Below are 18712 nucleotides of genomic sequence, written 5' to 3' on the forward strand. Positions count from 1 at the left end.
ACTGGCTGTGGTACACGGCAGTTATGACATTGAAAAGATATAATAATCCATAATTCAAATTACTATTAGCAGTGACAACTATAAAAACGTATACGGATGATGTAAAATGATCACAAAGCGAAACAACCCAATGTGCCTCTTCTATACAATCAGTCACAATGGAGTCCTGCAGCGTGCAATACCTTGGAATGGACAAAAAGTTATTGCTAGCCAAGGCTGTTATTTTCTTTATTCATTCCCACAATGTGGGCATCACTGGCAAGGCCAGCATTTATTGCCCATCCCTAATTGCTCTTAACTGAGTGGTTTGCTCAGCCATTTCAGAGCTAAGAATCAACCACATTACTGTTTGGAGTCAAATGGGTAAGGGCAGCAGATTTCCTTTCCTAAAGGACATTAGTGAACCAGATGGGGTTTTATGACAACCCAGTAATTACACTATTACTGATACTAGCTTTTTATTCCATATTTATTTATTAATTTTCCCAGGTGCTATGGTGGGATTTGAACTCACACCCCAGATAATTCTTCCAGGCCACTGGATTACTAGTCCAGTAACGTAAGCAATATGCTACTTTTCAGTTCTCTATAAAAAAAACTATTTAAAAGCACAACATTTTTACAGAACAGAAGCAGGCCATTTGGCCCATTAAGTCTGTGCCAGTGGCCTGATTTTAACAGTGGGCCAGTTTTTGGTGGGTGAGCCGAGGTGTGAGTTAGAATCTCACCCGCTGCTCCAAAACGGAGTTCTGAGGAGTTTTAACTCGATCTCTGTAATCTCCTCCAGTCCCACAACCCCCCCCGAGATGTCTGCGCTCCTCTAATTCTGCCCTCTTGAGCAACCCTGATTATAATCGCTCAATCACTGGTGTCCGTGCCTTCTGTTGTCTGGGCCCCAAGCTCTGGAACTCCTTCCCTAAACCTCTCCACCTCTCTACCTCTCTTTCCTCTTTCAAGACGCCCCTTAAAACCTCTTTGACCAAGCTTTTGGTCACATGCCCTAATTTCTACTTATGAGGTTCGGTGTAAAATTTTTTTATCTCGTAATATTTAGGAAGGGCCTTGTGACGTTTCACTATGTTAAAGGTGCTATATAAATACAAGTTGTTGTTTTTAAGTCTCGCTGGCTGGGCGTGAAGTTGGCAGGAAGTGGCGGAGGTTCCTGCGGCGCGGAGGCTGCCTGGCGACAACAGGTAAGTGTCAGGATTGGCTGTTGGCACGTCATATGGGGGGCACCCAATTGTGTGCGGGGCAGAGGCATTGTGAGATCATGGCAAGGGACGACTGAGCTTTCCGTGGGGTGGGGGGGCAGAGAACGTTGCTGGTTCCACCTGATGCCATGAGGAAAGTGCAAACTAAAAAAGTAAAAACATACCTATTTGGTCTTCCTGACTGGACGTGCCTGACTGGTGACTCATTGCCGCTTCCTGCTCGGATGGCCGAGTAAAAAAAACTGCAGTCGGATCATTGGGATCCATCGGGACCCAACAAGCCTATGTTCCATTCAGCTGGGGCTCACCCTAACCCTAACCCTAACACTTGCCTCTGAGCCAGAAGGTTGTGGATTCAAGTCCCACTCCAGGGACTTGAGCACATAAATCTAGGCTGACACTCCAGTGCAGTGCTGAGGGAGTGCTGCACTTTCGGAGGTGCCATCTTTCGGATGAGACGTTAAACCGAGGCCCCGCCTGCTCCCTCAGGTGGACATAAAAGATCCCATGGCACTGTTTCAAAGAAGAGCAGGGGAGTTATCCCCGGTGTCCTGACCAATATTTATCCCTCAAATAACATAACAAAAACAGATTATGGTCATTATTACATTGCTGTTTGTGGGAGCTTGCTGTGCGCAAATTGGCTGCCGCGTTTCCTACATTATAACAGTGACTACACGCCAAAAGTACTTCATTGGCTGTAAAGTGCTTTGAGACATCCGGTGGTCGTGAAAGGCACTATATAAATGCAAGTCTTTCGGACTTCAGTTGTAAATAGCCACACTATTGATGAGTTTGTGAGTTCCCGCCGGTCTGGGGTAGGAATCTTTGCCGCCTGCTCAGCTGAGCAGGTTCAAATCGCGGACAATCAGCTGTCAGCAGCTTCAGGGTGGGTAAGTGTCCTGAGTGATTCTAACTGCTCACATGCCCAGTATCAACCTGGGGGAGGGGTGGGAGGATTAAAACTGAATCCTAATCTGATCCCGCTTTCTTGCTTGCTCCTCCTGCACTTTAATATACCTCTTGAAAACAACTGTCTCACTCCTTTTTAAAAGAATTGATGGATTCTGCTTTAATAATCATTTGCCAGAAATAATTTCACATTCTAATCCAACCACCCGCTGTTGTTATTCATAGCTGGACCAACATTTGAAAAAAATAATGCTCCCAATAAATGATGCAAGAGTAAAGTGGTATAATTTCAGCTATCGCACTATGTCGTACACCTATATTTCTGTGTTTTTTTTAAAAAGACACAAAAAAGTCACTTCTTCTGACCGCTAATTAATCTCATGACCTGCATAAGGTGAAACAGCCTCCGATTGGTTCAGGATGGCTCAATAAATAGGCCTTGTGGCCAATAACTGGCCCTATGGCCCAAAACCTGGATCCTATGATCAATAACTGGGTCCTATGGCCCAATAACTGGCCCTATGGCCAAATAACTGGGTCCTATGGCCCAATAACTGGGCTGTGTGGCCAATAACTGGACCCTATGGCCCAATAACTGGCCCTATGGCCCAGTAATTGGGCTGTGTGGCCAATAACTGGGCCCTATGGCCCAATAACTAGGCCCTATAGCCCAATAACTGGCCCTATGACCCAATAACTGGGCTGTGTGGCCAATAACTGGCCCTATGTCCCAATAACTGGCCCCATGGCCCAATAACTGGCCCTATGTCCCAATAACCGGCCCTATGGCCCAATAACTGGCCTTATGGCCCAATAACTGGCCCTATGGCCCAATAACTGGCCCTATGGCCCAATAACTGGGTCCTATGGCCCAATAACTGGACTGTGTGGCCAATAACTGGACCCTATGGCCCAATAATTGGCCCTATGGCCCAGTAATTGGGCTGTGTGGCCAATAACTGGGCCCTATGGCCCAATAACTAGGCCCTATAGCCCAATAACTGGCCCTATGACCCAATAACTGGGCTGTGTGGCCAATAACTGGCCCTATGGCCCAATAACTGGCCTTATGGCCCAATAACTGGCCCTATGGCCCAATAACTGGCCTTATGTCCCAATAACTGGCCCTATGGCCCAATAACTGGCCCTGTGGCCCAATAACTGGGCCGTTTAGCCATAAAAGGAGAGCCCACTGCACCATCCAGCAGAATAGAGGCAATGTGTTCCATTCTACAATGCTTCTCCCGGGGGATCTTCCGACACGTACACATGTTGTTGGTGAGCAATGTGCCGGAACCACAATTTGTGCACGCTGGGAATAGTTTGATGCCGATCCAAAGCCACACATTAAGAATTTGGAGAAGTGAAAACCTAGATCAATAAATTAAAAGACAATAACATTTCCAAAGGGCCCTCAGCAAAAGGTCTGCTATTTGAAGCATTCAAAAGAAAAGTAAACAAAAAAGTAGACATTGTCTGTATAACGCAGACTGAACACAAACAATGCGAGAGTTGCTGGAATAATTAATAACATTAACAAAAGTCATATTACGGAGATATAATTATGCCACCCAGATATAATAAAATCCCATTAACAAAAGGCTGAAATTGTCTTTGTGGCCAGCAGTGAAATCAAACTCACTAGTTGTCACAATATGATGAAAAGAAGTATTGAAAGATAGAAATTTGGAAATTAATATTGTTTCATTTTGTTTTACTTTCAAAAAGGACAAACTCAAAACAATGAGAGTGCTGCCAAGAAAGTTGCTTTGAAATTGTGGAACATGCTGCAGGGGTGGTTGTGTAGGCATTGCCATAAGGTGACAGGATTTGCCTTCTGGCAAAGCACTGTTTTAAGAGCATCACATTATTAATGAACCCTTTGTTAAATGCCAGCATTTATTTCAGCAGCAAGCAGTTTTATAGTTCTGGCATAAACACTGTACATGTCGTCATGCACAGGTTATTCATTTAAAGGGGATTTCAAGTAGACTCAGTTACGCCAACCTCTTTATGTTGAAGACAGTGATTAGCTCAGTGGGTGGGGAGGTGTGGGGGGAGGGGGGAGGGTGCAAAGTTGCTCGTCAATCTGATTTAGGAGAGAATCACCTGATCCTGTCTTCAATGGGTATCTGCTATGCACACTATGTAGCAGGAGGTCTCTAGGTAGTCACTGGGACTGGCAACCCTGGTTGTCATTTATTTCCTCACTTCCTAATGCAGGGGGACTGAGGCTAGTTGTCGTCCTGCCCCCGAATGCTGATTTTAGCTGAGTCACCGCACACGAGCGTTTTATTCCAGATAAATTCAGTTAGTTAAATAAACCGGGAATAAAAAGCTAGCATCAGTAATGGTGACCATGAAACTACCGGATTGTCGTAAAAACCCATCTGGTTCACTAATGTCCTTCAGGGAAGGAAATCTGCTGTCCTTACCCAGTCTGGTCTATATGTGACTCCAGACCCACAGCAATGTGGTTGACTCTTTATTGCCCTCTGCAGTTCAAGAAGGCGGCTCACCACCACCTTCTTAAGAAAATTAGGGATGGGCAATAAATGCCAGCCTTGCCAGAAACATCCACATCCTGTGACCAAATCAAAAAACAGGGCTTTGAGCTTTGATCTCCTGGCCCGACTGTTTCAGCACCACAGTGGCCAATTTCTTTACCCAATAAGTCAGAGGAAGGTTCATTTTGTCCTTTTTAAAGTAGTGCCATTCTAGTTAAAAAATTTCCGTCAAACTTTTCTTTGTTTACAAATGCATAGGAACATTGGAATTGCTAGACAAAAAAAACCCAGTTTCATCGAGTTCGTCATCCTGGTAGTCGCATTATACAACGATAATGGGGTTATTGTCTAACCACGGCAATCATTCTCTATCAATGGGTCTACAACAGACTCAGACATGATGTGAGGAAAACCTGAAGTGATGAAGAGAGTTGACCATAGGTCCAAAGTTACCTGTTCCTTCCATTGCTACATGTCGTCTTAAATTACACATATACTGTATCCCAAATGTTATTTTCTGAAAGAAATCTTATCTGATTTTCATTTGAATGAATCAATACAAAAGAAAGACTTGCATTTATATAGCGCCTTTCATGACCACCCGACATCCCAAAGCGCTTTACAGTCAATTAAGTACTTTTTGAAGTGTAGTCACTGTTGCAATGTAGGAAATGCAACAGCCAATTTGTGCACTGCAAGCTCCCACAAACAGCAATGTGATAATGACCAGATAATTTGTTTTTGTTGTGTTGATTGAGGGATAAATATTGGCTGGGTCACAGAGGATAACTCCCCTGCTCTTCTTCGAAATAGTGTCATGGAATCTTTTACGTTCACATGAGAGAGCTGACGGGACCTCGGTTTAATGTCTCATCCGAAAAACGGCAGCGTGACAGGGCAGCACTCCCCCAGCACTGCACTGGAGTGTCATCCTAGACTTTTATGCTCAAGTCTCTGGAGTGGGACTTGCACCCACAACTATTGGACTCAGAGGCGAGGGTGCTACCTGTTATGTATTGTCCATGTACATTAAATGTATAAGTACAATGGTGCGCCACAGAGGGCGCTGTGGTGGGAGACCTGAAAGTACCTGCAAGACAGAGTATAAAAGCCTACCCACCACACCTGGGAGGCACTCTGGAGTTACACAATAAAGGACTAAGGTCACAGCAGTTACTACAACACTAGACTGCATGGAGTCAGTGATTTGAGTGCTGCATACACCACATTGGCGACACGGACGAGCTTCACGCAACCATGGCTACTCTGGGCTCGCTAAAGGATTTTACGGTGGGCAATGATCGGGAGGCCTTTACGGAAAGGCTCGAATACTACTTTACAGCAAATGACCTGACGGGGAATACGGATGCACTGAGAGAGAAGCGTAAGGCGATATTGCTCTCCAGTTGTGGCGATGAGGTTTACTGTCTCGTCAGGGATTTGCTGGCACCCGCGAGCGCCAGGGACAAGTCATATGAGGAGCTGATTGAACTCATTCGTGACCAACTGAAACCGAAGGAGAGCATCCTCACGGCCAGGTACAAATTCTACCACCACTGCAGACCCGAGGGCCAGGATGTCACCAAATATGCTGCGGACCTCAGGAGACTCGCGACACCGTGTGATTTTGGCACACACCTTGACGAGGCGTTGCGAGACGTCTTTGTTATGGGGATTGGCCACGAGGGTCTCCTTCACAAGCTGCTATCCCATGAACCTACAGTCACCCTGAAGCAAGCCATCACCATCAGCCGGGCGTTTATGACCTCGACTTGCAGCACCAGGCAGATGATCCACACAGTCTCGAACCCGGCAGGCACTGTCCACAGGATAGCGCCCACCACAGACAAAACTGCAGAACGTGGCTCTGCCCAGGGCAGAGAGCACGGATCTCAGGGTCCTGGAACTCAGAGTCCGCCGAGGGGGGCTAATCGAGCAGCACCACACTGGCGCTGCGGAGGAAGCCATGGGGCTCACCGGTGCAGGTTTGCAGAGTACACGTGTAATACCTGCCACACAAAAGGCCACCTTCAGCGTATGTGCAAAAGAAACTTGACTCACCGTGTGGCTGAGGAGATGGTAGAGGCTCCATTTTCCAGCGAGGAGCAGGCAGAGGAAGATGAGGCATTGTTTGGACTGTATACGTGTACCGACGGTTACTCCCCGGTGATTATGGAGGTCAAGAATAACGGAGTCCCAGTGAGTATGGAAGTGGACACTGGATCGGGTCCGTCGTTGATGAGTCAGGAAACTTCTGATAAACTGTGGGTCAACTCAGCTGCACGGCACAAGCTGGTCTCGGTCACGGCAAAGCTGCGTACCTACACCAGGGAACTGATATCTGTTCTTGGCAGAACGGAGGTGCAGGTATCTCACGAGGGCGAGACGCACGGTTTACCTTTGTGGGTCATTGCAGGCGGTGGGCCGATGCTACTCGGCGGGAGGTGGATGGGGAAAGTCCGTGGGAGCTGGAAAGACTTCATTCCTCCACAGACTGCTGTTCCCCGGCTTCCCAAAGAGCAGAGCCGACTGAGCTGGAGGAAAAAGAAGCTGTTCATTGGCAGTCTAAATCCCCACACAGGCGACAGCAGCCCAGAACTCCTGACCTCAAGCAATCCTGCAGCCTCAGCCTCCACAGACGAGCAAACCCTGGAAGAGCAGAGGTTCAAGTGCGTGCCGATCGCCGAGGTGTGAGCCAGCGATGCGCTGCGGGCGATGAACGGGAGGTCCATCGATGGCCGACAACAAGTCCGGGGGTGGGGGGGGCCACGCAGCGAAAGAGTCGGGCGGCGGTCATGGCTACAGTGGAGGCCAGGACAATGGTGGCGGCTATGGTGGCTACAGGAGAGGCAGCAGTTACTGGCACAACAGCAGGAGCGGAGGCTGCAGCAGCGGCGGAGGCCACGGCGGCGGCAGGTACGACTCAGGAGAACGCGACAGCTACTCGGGTGGGTGCAGGAGCCAGAGCGGAGGATACGGCAGCAATCACGGAGGCCGCTCTCACAGGGACTATGACGGATCGAATCCAAAGAGCCACTTCTGCCAGATCCAAGATCGGATTATTTTGGCCATTTTCCTTCCTGATTTCTTCTTTATTCCTCCTATTCCAGGGAGTAAAACGTCAGGCCAGTGAGCTCAAGATGGTGGCGAGCCTCGTGGCAGCAGAGCTCTGCAGACAAAGGCAAGCAGAGCAACTAAAATGACGGCGCCCAAGGAAAGCCTCGTGGGAACCACAAGATGGCGTCTTAAAAGGGAAATGCACCCGGGAGTCTTAAAGGGGCTTTAATACCATGGCGGGCCCCACAAAGAGACTGTTGTAAGGCAAGAGCAAGTCTAAATGAGCAATGTGATTTGTATGATGACATGAGTTATGATAAGTAGTAATATCTTGTTGCTGGTTGGGTACTGTGTTAAAATAAGGGATATGTATTACGAAAAGAGTTAATACCACAAGGTACAAGTAAAAGGGTAAATGGATCCGTGACTAACATGACTAATGGACCAATGCGATTCTTGATTTATGTGATTCATGCAATGGTTTAGCGGCTGCAGATGAGCCGCCAAGGCGATCACTTTCTGAGAACAGAGGCAACGCACCAGTTGTGATACCCTGTCTTAGCGCAGCCCGTTACCTCGGGCAAAAAAGGGCAGTATACCGCCACCGTACTTCACCCAAAGGAGCTGGGATTAAACAACTGTTCAGTGTACCTGCAACTTTTTGACATAACATCTGTACCACATATTATATGTACCATACAAATGTACTGTCTATATATACCTGTTTTCTGTTGGAGGTTATGCCTGTGTACTTCATCGCCTATGTAAGGACTGCAAACACCACAGTAAGGACTCACACTCACAAATCAACCAGGACGAACAAGGCCGAGGTGATGTTATGTATTGTCCAGGTACATTAAATGTATAAGTACAATGGTGCGCCACAGAGGGCGCTGTGGTGGGAGACCTGAAAGTACCTGCAAGACAGAGTATAAAAGGCTACCCACCACACCTGAGAGGCACTCTGGAGTTACACAATAAAGATCTAAGGTCACAGCAGTTAACACAACACCAGACTTCGTGGAGTCAGTGATTTGAGTGCAGCATACACCACACTACCCACTGAGCCACTGGCTGACACAACTGCCTGTTCCATAGATTGACCACTCGCTCACTGTTTCCGAAGAGCAGTTTTGCAGAACCTAATAATTTGTTTGACGTCAAAATCCTTCACGAGGCTCTCATGCAAGATATACTCTGCTGGAGAGTTGGCTCATGCCATCTTTTCCTTTGCAAACAACCGGGAAAATAGATTAATGAGTGGGACAGTTGATGAGCAGTAGCACACATTTAAGGAGATATTTCATAACAAAAATATATTCCAATGAGAAGGAAAGACTGTAAGAGACGGGATAACTATCCGTGGCTAATATCAAATTGAAAACAAGGGCATACCAAGTGGCCAAGACTAGTGGGAGGCCAGTGGATTGGGAAACTTTTAAAATCCAGAACAACTAAAAAAATAATAAAGAAGGGGAAGATAGATTATGAAAGTAAACTAGCACGAAATATAAAAACAGATAGTAAAAGTTTCTACAGGTACATGAAAAGGAAAAGAGTGGCTAAAGTAAATGTTGGTCCCTGAGAGGATGAGACTGGGGAAGTAATAATAGGGAACAGGGAAACGGCAGAAACTTTGAACAAATATTTTGTATCAGTCTTCACGGTAGAAGACACTAAAAACATCCCAATAGTAGATAATCAAGGGGCTATAGGGAGGGAGAAATTAAAAACAATCACTATCACTAAAGAAGTAAAATAATGGGATTAAAGGTAGAAGTCCCCTGGACCTGATGGCTTGCATCCTAGGGTCTTAAAAGAAGTGGCTGCAGAGATAGCGGATGCATTGTTTGTAATCTACCTAAATTCCATGGATTCTGGGGCGATCCCAGCGGATTGGAAAACTGCAAATGTAACACTCCTATTTAAAAAAGGAGGCAGACAGAAAGCAGGAAGCTATAGACCGGTTAGTCTAACATCTGTAGTTGGTAAAATGCTGGAGTCCATGATTAAGGAAGGACAGTTGGAAAAGCATAATTCAGTCAGGCAGAGTCTGCATGGTTTTATGAAAGGGAAATCATGTGTCATGTATTTCACCATCTTGCAATGACAATAGTTATGTAACTGTAACTCATGCACACTGTACCTGTACCTCTGAAATGCACACCCTGACCACAGGGGGTGAGCTTGTGGGCGACACTCCTCACCTGGGCTTCCAGGTATAAAAGGGGAGGTCCCACCCAGGGTCAGCACTCCTTGGTCCTGGGAATAAAGTGAAGGTCACAGAGTGACTGTGTCTGATACATACATGCCTCGTGTGAGTTTGTAACAAAGTGCAGAGATACTACATCTAGCGACGAGAAACGGGAATCACCGAACCATGAGGATGGCCACCGGTGGCACAGAGGAACGCTACTGTGTGGGTGAGGACTGGGGCAACTTTGTGGAAAGACTCCAGCAGAGCTTTGTCACAAAGGACTGGCTGGAAGAGACAGCGGCTGACAAGCAGAGGGCGCATCTACAGACCAGCTGTGGTCCACAGACGTATGCGCTGATGAAAGACCTGCTCGCACCCCAAAAGCCAGCAGACAAGTCCTTCGAAGAGCTCAGCCAGCTGATCAGTGAGCATCTCAAGCCGGCGAGTAGCGTGCACATGGCCTGGCACCGGTTCTACTCTCACCAGCGTCGGGAGGGTCAAAACATCTCGGACTTCGTGGCAGAACTGCGGTGTTTGGCCAGTCTCTGTGAATTCTCCGATGCCTGCAGGGGGGAGATGTTAAGGGACTTTTTCATCGAGGGCATTAATCATGCCGGCATTTTTAGGAAGCTCATAAAGGCTAAGGACTTGACTTTAGAAGGGGCGGCGTTGATAGCTCAGACCTTTATGGAAGGGGAAGAGGAGACCAAGCTAATTTACGCACGCAGCCCTGGTTCTAACGTTGCGATGAACCAGGGAGTTAATGTTGTAAAAGTGATACAGAACCCAGAACACAGAACTGCAGGCAGGCAAGGGCAATTCGACGCCATCACGGGTGGGACAGCAACAGAGACTATGGAAAGGGGATCGGCAATTCACGCCATCACGAGGAACAATGCATCCTGTGATGGGACCATTAACACCCTCCATCAGAGTGCTTAGAAACAGCCAAGCGGGTCATCAGAGAGGAATGCCTGGGAATAGTCCTTTTGTTAACAGCACTCTCAGCTTATGTTGGAGGTGTGGGGGTAGATGAACCGCCAAAAGCTGCAGGTTCCAGCTTTATACCTGTAGGGTTTGTAATGTCAGTGGACACTTGGCCAGGATGTGCAAAAAGGCAGTAGCGAGGCTAGTCTGCGAGACAGAGGAACCAGACGAGGGGTCTGAAATGCAGGGTGAGGCCTGGGGAACAACCATGGATGCTGAAGCTCAGAGAGTTCATGTGGCTGACGTCCACAGCTCATACACTAAAACGCCACCCATGATGATGAAAGTCTTACTGAATGGCATCCCGGTGCACATGGAGCTGGATACAGGAGCTAACCAGTCCCGTATGAGCGCCCAACAATTTGAGAGACTATGGCCACACAGAACTAGCAGGCCCAAACTGGAACGCATTGAGACGCAGTTACGTACGTACACCAAAGAGATCATCCCAGTGCTGGGCAGTGCAAACTTGGTGATAACACATAATGGATTACAGAACCGGCTGCCACTCTAGATTGTTCCGGGAAATGGCCCGGTGCTTTTGGGGAGGAGTTGGCTCGCTGAGATGAATTTGAAATGGGGGGATGTGCACGCCATTTCATCCGTGGAGTGAAGTTCATGCTCGCAGGTATTGCAAAAATTCAAGTCACTCTTTCAACCCGGTGTTAGAACGTTCAAGGGCATTAAAGTAATGATACACATCACTCTGGACGCCAGACCAGTGCACCACAAAGGCAGAGCGGTGCCGTACGTGATGCGTGAGAAAATAGAAAGTGAACTGGACAGGCTGCTCAGAGAGGGCATAAATTTGGCCGTTGAATTCAGCGACTGGGCAAGTCCCATCGTTCCCGTCCTCAAAGCAGATGGCTCGGTTAGGATTTGTGACAACTACAAAGCCACCATCAATCGAGTGTCGCTACTAGACCAATACCTACTTCTGAGAGCGGAGGACCTCTTTGCCACGCTGGCAGGTGGAAAGCTGTTCACAAAGTTGGACCTCACTTCAGCCTACATGACTCAGGAACTGGCTGAAGATTCCAAGCTTCTGACCACCATCACGACGCACAAAGGATTATTTATCTACAACAGGTGCCCATTTGGCATTCGTTCAGCAGTGGCTATCTTTCAGTGAAACATGGAAAGCTTGCTCAAGTCCACACCTGGAACGGTCGTATTCCAAGACGACATCCTTATAACAGGTCAAGACACCAAGGAACGAACACCTCTGCAACCTGGAGGAGATGCTACGCCGATTGGATCGGGTAGGCTTGCAGCTGAAAAAGGCCAAGTGCGTGTTTTTGGCCCCAGAGGTCGAGTTCCTGGGCAGGAGGGTTGCCGCAGATGGGATCCAGCCCACTGAATCAAAAACTGAGGCGATTCACCGGACCCCCAGGCCCGGCAACACGTTGGAGTTGCGATCATTCCTCGGACTTTTGAACTATTTTGGGAACTTTCTGCCGAAATTAAGCACATTGTTGGAGCCGTTACACATGCTCCTCCTTAAAGGTTGTGAATGGTTTTGGGGGGATTGTCAAGAACCGGCTTTCAATAAGACGAGGAACCTGCTGTGTTCTAACAAACTGTTGATTTGTATGACCCCTGTAAAAAACTGGTTTTAACATGTGATGTGTCATCCTACGGGGTTGGGTGTGTGTTGCAGCAGGGTAACGATGACGGCCAACTCCAACTGGTGGTTTATGCCTCCATGTCGCTCTCCCAGGCAGAGCGTGGGTACGGCATGGTCGAGAAGGAGGCACTCGCGTGTGTTTATGGTGTGAAAAAGATGCACCAGTACCTTTTCGGTAGACAGTTCGAGCTAGAGACGGGCCACAAGCCTTTAACATCCCTGTTGTCCGACAGCAAGGCTGTCAATGCTAACGCATCAGCTCGCATACAGCGATGGGCCCTCACGCTGGCTGCGTATGACTACATCATACAGCACCTGCCAGGCACCGAAAATTGCGCTGACGCACTCAGCAGGCTCCCACTGGCCACCACCGATGGGGCGTCGGAGCAGAGCGCCGAGATGGTCATGGCCGTCGAGGCTTTTGACACTGCGGGCTCCCCCATCACAGCCTGACAGATCAAACTCTGGACCAACAGGGACCCCTTCCTATCCATGATAAAGAAATGTGTCCTGACTGGGAATTGGGCGCCCGCACACAGGGCGTGCCCCGAGGAAGTCAGGCCGTTTCAGAGACGGATAGATGAACTCTCCATCTAAGCCGACTGCCTGTTATGGGGCAGCCGGGTAGTCATGCCCCAGAAACGAAGGGAAGCGTTCATCAGGGAACTCCACAGTGAGCACCCTGGCATCGTGTTAATGAAGGCCACATGTATGGTGGCCGGGGATTGACTCAGACCTGGAACACTGGGTTCGCAGGTGCACGATGTGTGCCCAGCTGGCCAATGCCCCCAGGAATGCTCCACTCAGCCTGTGGCCCTGGCCCACCAGGCCATGGCTACGCATTCACGTAGACTATGCGGGCCCGTTCATGGGGAAAATGTTCCTAATCGTTGTAGATGCATACTCGAAGTGGATCAAGTGCATCATATTGAACTCGTGCACGACATCCATCACTGTGGAGAGTCTGCGTACGGTTTTCACGACCCACGGCTTGCCGGACATCCTGGTCAGCGACAATGGCCCGTGTTTTACCAGCCATGAATTCCAGGAGTTTATGTCGGGCAATGGGATCAAACACGTCCGGACAGCGCTTGTTCAAGCCGGCTTCCAATGGCCAGGCGGAACGTGCGATTCAAGTCATAAAGCAAGGCATGCTCCGCATCCAAGGACCCTCCCTTCAGTACTGCCTATCGCGCCTCCTGCTGGCCTACAGGTCCTGCCCGCACTCGCTCACGGGAGTCCCGCCAGCAGAACTCCTCATGAAATGCACGCTCAAGACGCGGCTGTCCCTCATTCACCCAGACCTGGCAGACATTGTTGAGGGCAAGCGCCAGTCCCAAACCGAGCTCCATGATCGAGGCTCAAGGGGGAGGTGTATAGAAATAGATGACCCGATCTTTGTTCTTAACCATGCTTTGGGACCCAAATGGCTTGAGGGCACTGTAATCGGCAAAGATGGAAACAGGGTCATGGTGGTCAGACTAAACAATGGGCAGATATGCCGCAAACACTTGGACCAAGTAAAGACAAGGTTCAGCATAGACACAGAGGAACCAGAAGAAGAGCATGATGAGATAGCACCCACACCACTGCCAGCGTACAAGCAACAAAGACAGCCCTCAGCATGCACAGTCCCTGCGGCCAGCCGGACAGGCCGGAATCACCTCCAGTAACAGAGACACGTGCTGAGGCTCAGCCACCAGAGCCACAACTGCGGCACTCCACGAGAGAGCGTCGACCACCCGACAGACTTAACCTCTGAAACAAAAAGACTTAAGGGGGGAGGTGATGTCATGTATTTCACCATCTTGCAATGACAATAGTTATGTAACTGTAACTCATGCACATTGTACCTGTACCCCTGAAATGCACACCCTGACCACAGGGGGTGAGCTTGCGGGAGACACCCCTCACCTGGGCTTCCAGGTATAAAAGGGGAGGTCCCACCCAGGGTCAGCACTCCTTGGTCCTGGGAATAAAGTGAAGGTCACAGAGTGACCGTGTCTGATACATACATGCCTCGTGTGAGTTTGTAACAAGGTGCAGAGACACTACATCATGTTTGACAAATTTGCTGGAGTTCTTTGAGGATGTAACAAGCAGGGTGGATAAGGGGAAACCAGTGGATGTGGTGTATTTGGATTTCCAGAAGACATTCGATAAGCTGCTACATAAATGATTACTGTATAAGATAAAGGTTCACGGGGTTGGGGGTAATATATTAGCATGGATAGAGGATTGGCTAACTAACAGAAAATAGAGAGTTGGGATAAACGGGTCATTTCCCGGTTGGCAAACAATAACGAGTGGGGTGCCGCAGGGATCTGTGCTCGGGCCTCAATTATTTACAATCTATATTAATGACTTGGATGAAGGGACCGAGTGTAATGCAGCTAAGTTTGTTGATGGTACAAAGATGGGTGAGAAAGAAAATTGTGAGGAGGACACAAGAAATCTGCAAAGGAATATAGACAGGCTAAGTGAATGGGAAAAAATTTGGCAGATGGAGTATAATGTGGGAAAATGTGAGGTTATCCACTTTGCCAGAAAAAATAGAAAAGCAAATGACTATTTAAGTGGGGAAAAATTGCAAAGTGCTGACAGAGGGACCTGGGGGTCCTTGTGCATGAAACACAAAAAGTTATTACGCAGTTACAGCAAGTAATCAGGGAGGCAAATGGAATGTTGGCTTTCATTGCAAGGCGGATAGAGTATAAAAGCAGAGAAGTCCTGCTGCAACTGTACAGGGTATTGGTGAGGCCACACCTGGAGTACTGTGTACAGTTTTGGCTTCCGAATTTAAGGAAGGATATACTTGCATTGGAGGCTGTTCAGAGAAGGTTCACTAGGTTAATTCCGGAGATGAGGGAGTTGACTTATGAAGATAGGTTGAGTAGGATGCAGAGAAGATATTTCCACTCATAGGGGAAACTAGAACTACGGGGCATAGTCTCAAAATAGGGGACTGCCCATTTAAAACTGAGATGAGGAGGAATTTCTCTTCCCCCCTCCCCCCATCTCCTCCTCCACCCTTCCCCCTCTCCCCTTCTCCCCTCCACCCTCCCCTTCCCCTCTCCCCTCTCCCCCCTCACCCCTCCCCCTCTCCCCCCTCTTCCCCTCCATCCTGCCACTCCCCCCCTCCACCTCTTTCCCTCTCCCTCTCCCTCTCCCCCTCTCCCCTCCACCCCTCCCCCCTCTCCAACTCTCCCCCTCCAACCCTTCCACCCATCCCCTATTCCCCCCTCCCCCTTCCTGCCCCCCCTCCACAAAAAAACAAAAGCAGCTCTAGCATATGATGTTGTGTATGCATGCCTGTTTACTGTGTGATGTCTGTAACACTGTATGCAACATTGAATGTGCCCTTGTACTGTACACACCTTACCAGTACACTAGAGGGTGCTGTTGCTGGAGACCCAGGGGTTACCTGCACATGGCAGGTAACCCAGTATAAAAAGGAACACACAGCTTGTTGACAGGCACTCAGGAGCTGCTAATAAAAGACTGCAAGCCTGTAGAGCTTAAGACCATACCTTGCCTCGTGGAGTCATTATTAAAGGTGCCTACATACACTACATATGACATAAGAATTAGGAGTAGGGATGTGGGCAATCAAGCCTGTTCCGCCATTCAATAAGATCAGGGCTGATCTTCGAGCTCCATACTTTCCTGCACAACCTCCATATCCCTCGATTCCGCTAGAGTTCAAAAATCTATCTCTCTCAACCTTAAATATATTCAACGATTCAGCATCCGCAGCCCTATGGGGAAGAGAGTTCCAAAGATTCACAACCCTCAATATTATCCTAAACGTATAAGATAATACGGGAGCTTGACAAGGTGGATGCAGAGAGGATATTTCCACTCATAGGGGAAACTAAAACTAGGGGACATAGCCTCAGAATAAGGGGCCGGCCATTTAAAACTGAGATGAGGAGGAATTTCTTCTCTCAGAGGGTTGTAAATCTGTGGAATTCTCTGCCCCAGAGAGCTGTGGAGGCTGGGTCATTGAATATATTTAAGGTGGAGATAGACAGATTTTTGAGTGATAAGGGAGTAAAGGGTTATGGGAAGCGGGCAGGGAGTGGAGCTGAGTCCATGATCGGATCAGCCATGATCTTATTAAATGGCGGGGCAGGCTCGAGGGGCCAAATGGCCTACTCCTGCTCGTATTTCTTATGTCCTTATGTAAAAGGTTTGCTGAACATTTTTTTTCATTAAAGCAGCAGCCCATTGTTATTGAGAACATTTAGAGGCAGAATTCATTCCTGGCCAGGTGTAGGTTATGGGGAAAGAGCAGGAGCGTGGGACCAATCACATAGATCTTTCTAAGAGCCAGCACAAGCCCGATGGGCCGAATGGTCTCCTGTGCTTTATGATTCCACTGCAAAAACTTAACTTCACTGACTTGCAATTTCCATCTGAGATCATTTGTGTCGCTGCGTGTCATATTTGCTGAAATACAAATGAACATTCTTTGTGGTGTGTGCGTAATTACATTTTAATGATGCACATGGTTAGTGGCTAATGTTGCAAAAGTTTCCTGATGTTACTAACCATGACATTGCAAATCTCTCTCTTTGCAAGCTTGTTTACGTGATTTGCATGTTGCATTGCCAGGATGGGCGTGCCCTTTAACCCTCTGAGCAGCATTGTAGAGCAAAATAAATGGAGGCATATGTAACGGGAAATATGAGCTTCTTGTATGAAAGGCGCCGCGCGTACTCCTGTTCAGGATATGTTGGGACTGTCCACCAGCATCTGTTTCAGATGTTTAGAACCTCTTGTTCCAATAAAGGGTCTCTACCTGGAAAGTTGTGCCCATTTTCTATTTATAAGTCAGATTGCCAGCATTGGCAGTTTTTTTCCAAATATCTCTGCTGTTGGATTTGACCGGGGGAGAATCTGTTACGCAGTTGAGCTTGATGTTGCTCCTTAAAATCAGGCCTGGGTTTTCCGATGCTGTGCTCGTCAGTATTCTGATTTTGCGCTCGTTCACTTTAATGGGAGGAAATTCCTGGCATGCAGAGTGCAGAGCTGGAAAACCCAGACCAGATCAATCACCGTGAGTGAGAAACTGGACCCCTTTTCGCCCCCTTTTTTGGCGCAAAACAGGCGTCAGGCCCCTTACATATGCTAATGAGGTCCTAATGCCTGCTTAAGGACCCATCTGCAGAACTGGCCATCGTTGAGCGGAGCACTCAGAGGTCAAGCTCCACTCAGGGTTTCCAGCGATAGTTGGGGCCTAACCATCCTCATCATCATAGGCAGTCTCTCGGGGTCAAGGATGGCTTGCTCCCTCACTAAAAATGAGTACTCGGGTGATTGATGAAGATGCCTGTGCGTGAATTCTTTTAATGTGGGGTGGCTGTTGCACACCAGCCACCACACGGTCTTGACGGAGCTAGGTCTTGGTCCAGTGGCAAGGGGATCCAAGATGACTGGAGACCAGGCTCCGCTGCATGTGCCAATACATACACACAAACTCAAACATATTCCTACTGTCCTCCTTCCTTCCTCCTTCCCACAGGACCTCTTAACCTAGAGAGAGGGCCTAACCAGCGGCCTGCCAACAAAATAGTAAGTTTTTCATTTTAATTTTCTTTCACATGGAGCATGGACCTCCTCCCGGCTCCTCCGCACTCCTGAGAGCCGCTGCCAGCTCACGATCGTCCTCCTCCCCCTCCCACTCTTCTCCATACCACCCCCCACCGACCTATCTGAAGGGCGCTGGCGGTGATGCCCCCGGCCCTATTTGGTCCTGGTTGGCACCTGTAGCTTGCCAGAAATAATATGTAGATTGGGCCCGAGGCCTAATTTTGGGTGAGAGTCCCGCTTCTGGGTTGCACTGTCGTCAGTTCCGTTCCCCAAAACGGGCTTCAATGAATTTTATCCCAGCCTATCAACCCCATAATTGGTTAACAGGACATTGTAAATACTCTCTCAGACACCCACTGAAAATGTGGCATTGGAATCTTTCATTCACATTGTGTACTCTATTACACAGTCCAGTGCTCTGTAATCAAATCTGGGACCGTATGGCTTTGCTCTGCACTGCTTAGTTTATATAGCAATTGAGTCATTTGGAAAATCCTGCTTTGAGTTTCTTAATTTCTATTCACATAACAGAAGAAATCTCTGATGGAGAGCGGAATTAAATCACAAAAACATAGAAAATCTCATGGTCGGAAAAGACTATCGGTCCATCAAATCTGCT

Source organism: Pristiophorus japonicus, chromosome 22 (genome assembly GCF_044704955.1).
Source record: "Pristiophorus japonicus isolate sPriJap1 chromosome 22, sPriJap1.hap1, whole genome shotgun sequence".
NCBI classification, from domain to species: Eukaryota; Metazoa; Chordata; class Chondrichthyes; family Pristiophoridae; genus Pristiophorus; species Pristiophorus japonicus.